The sequence below is a fragment of the Lipotes vexillifer genome, unplaced genomic scaffold, assembly GCF_000442215.2.
Source record: "Lipotes vexillifer unplaced genomic scaffold, Lipotes_vexillifer_v1.1 scaffold238, whole genome shotgun sequence".
In the NCBI taxonomy this organism is placed as follows: Eukaryota; Metazoa; Chordata; class Mammalia; order Artiodactyla; family Lipotidae; genus Lipotes; species Lipotes vexillifer.
Window position 1 is genome coordinate 1,700,008 of NW_006785665.1, and position 2,381 is coordinate 1,702,388.

The 2,381-nt window shown below is 51.4% G+C and overlaps 1 protein-coding gene across 1 annotated transcript in view; it reads right to left on the bottom strand.

Moving 5' to 3' along the window:
• Positions 1-652, bottom strand: part of TMEM79 (transmembrane protein 79) — a 5,786-nt gene extending 5,134 nt beyond the window's left edge. The window contains exon 1 of the mRNA XM_007457896.1: positions 572-652. The gene's annotated coding sequence lies outside the window, so the exon portion shown is untranslated. The remainder of the gene's footprint in view (positions 1-571) is intronic.
• Between the last annotated feature and the right edge of the window lie 1,729 nt (positions 653-2,381).

The following is a 2,381-nucleotide window of genomic DNA, read 5'->3' on the forward strand; positions in this document are numbered from 1 at the left end:
GAGAGGGTGAGTCAGGGGGCACAGGCGCTGGCAGCTGTGGCCTCAGCCAGCCTCCACCCACGCCTTCTACCCCCTCCACCAAAACCCCTGGGGTCATGGCCAGCCTAATGCAGGAATGGGAGGAAAAGGAGAGGTCTAGAATTTTGCCAAGGATTTTATTCCCGCTAAGGATATTCTTGTGGGACAGAGAAGCTGCCCCTTCACCTCCACACCTCCCATTCCCCTGCAGATCCCCAACTGGAACTCTCCTGGCAACTGATACCAATGATTTGCCAAGAGATCTGTCCCAAGGAGCTGGCAACAGCAGTGCATCCTGTTCTTTTGTCACCAATCTGGATACCTGGTCAGTTTCCAAACTTCTCAGTAACCCACCCACAACGTCTCCGGAGGGCCTGAGTCTGTTCATTCTGATCTCAGTCTAATCAAGGCTGTTTCCTGTGCCTCCTCTCTGGTCTTTCTTCCCTCCCTGCCGCCTTCCATTTCACTGCTTCTGGATGGGGCTGATTCCCCTCTCTCCACCTCCTCAAGGACCTCCTAACCCTTAGTGTTTGGACCCATGACACCCACTTACTTTCCATCTGGAGAGAGGTAGAGGGTCCCCAGTGTCCGGGAAGGAGCTGCCCAGGTCCCTGCTGGCTCTGCGAGTATTCCTCTCAGTCTCCCTCCCTTTACCTGTGTCTCCAAACCAGTCTGACCAGAGCAGGTGTGGCCCAGTTTAAAGGGGCAGGCCCCGCCCTGCTGAATCTGCCGACAGAAAAAGCATTAAAGGAGGACGTCATCCTTTCTGAAAGTGGGGGTGCAGCTGATCATAGAGGTAAGTGTGTGTCCTAGCAACATGGGATGCATAGGAACCCTCAGCACAGGAAAGCAAAGGAGGAAGAAGTGGTTTTGGGCATCAGAGGGTGCTTGGAGTAGATTGGGATACCCAAAAAGAGGTTGAATTTCTACACTTATTCATTCAATATTTATTGAGCACCTATTATTAGCTAGGCATAGACACAGGAAAGAGCAAGATGACAGGCAAAGTGTCTGTGCTTGGGAGTTCCCTGGTGGCGCAGTGGTTAAGAATCCGCCTGCCAATGCAGCGTGCACGGGTTCTATCTCTGGTCTGGGAAGAGCCCAGATGCCATGGAGCAACTAAGCCTGTGTGCCACAACTACTGAGTCTGTGCTCTAGAGCCTGCGCGCCTAGAGCCTGAGCTCCACAACAAGAGAAGCCACCGCAATAAGAAGGCCACGCACCACAACGAAGAGTAGCCCCTGGAAGAGTGGCCCCGCTCCCTGCAACCAGAGAAAGCCAGAAAGCCCACGTGCAGCAACAAAGACCCCACGCGACCAAAAAAAAAAAAAAGGTCTATGCGCTTAAAGAGCTTGTTCTTTTGGGATAACAGATAATAAAGAAGCCTAGCAACTAAACCAATATGACAATTTCAGTAGGGAAAACCTCTTTGCCAAAATGATATTTGAGCTGAGACTTGATGGGAAATCAGGAGAACGAGTGTTCCAGGCAGAGAAACAGCAGGTGAAAGGCCAATAAGTGGGAAAGACAGGTTGTTTCAGGAACAGAAAGAAGGTCGGTGTCTGGAAAAGGAATTTATGTTCCCATTACAGCGGTACACAGGTCCCCTGAAGAAAGGAATTGGAATCCAAGGTGATCTTTCCGGGGGTAGAAACGCTTAAGGGTGTACCTTCTCAGTCCTGTGGATCTTTTCCCCTGAAGTTATTTGAGCTTTGTGAGGGCAGGGACAGTGTCTGGATTGCTCATCTCTGTGTCTCCAGAACCCAGCATTGTGACTGGAAGACAGCAGGTGTTCAATAAATGTTTGCTGGACTGGTGAGAGACGAACATGCAAGTGGAAATCTTTGGGTTGGGGTGCGGGAGCTGAAGGGCCGAGGTGCCTGTACAAGAGTCCTGTATTGGAGGGCCTTACTCTTATGCTATGCTTGACTCTTTCCAAGAAAATTTTCACATACACGGTTTTTGTTTGTTTAAATAATGGGGGTAAAGGGAGAAGTGGAATCACCCTAACTAGTAATCTGAAAGGGGCTCGGCTCAAATGTGGCGGGGGTGCGGGGTGCGGGCAGAAGGATGGACCAAATGACCACCGTCGGACAAAGCAAAGTCATACTCCTAGCTGTGAGTCCATCTGCCCGGATCCAGCTTAGCCTCAGCTCCCCCGCAGAGTTCACTGTTCGTTCTCTGGCAGCTTTGTCAATAAAGTTTTTCGCAAGGGCTTGCAGAAGCCAGAAAGATGCCATGCTGCCCAGAGTTAGTTCTGGCAACTTCCCGGGAGGGAAAACGAGTTTCGCGAGATTTGGTAGCGGCAGGCCACTGGCCCGCAACTTCCAGCTGGTATCGCGAGATTTGGCAGGCGGAGGAGG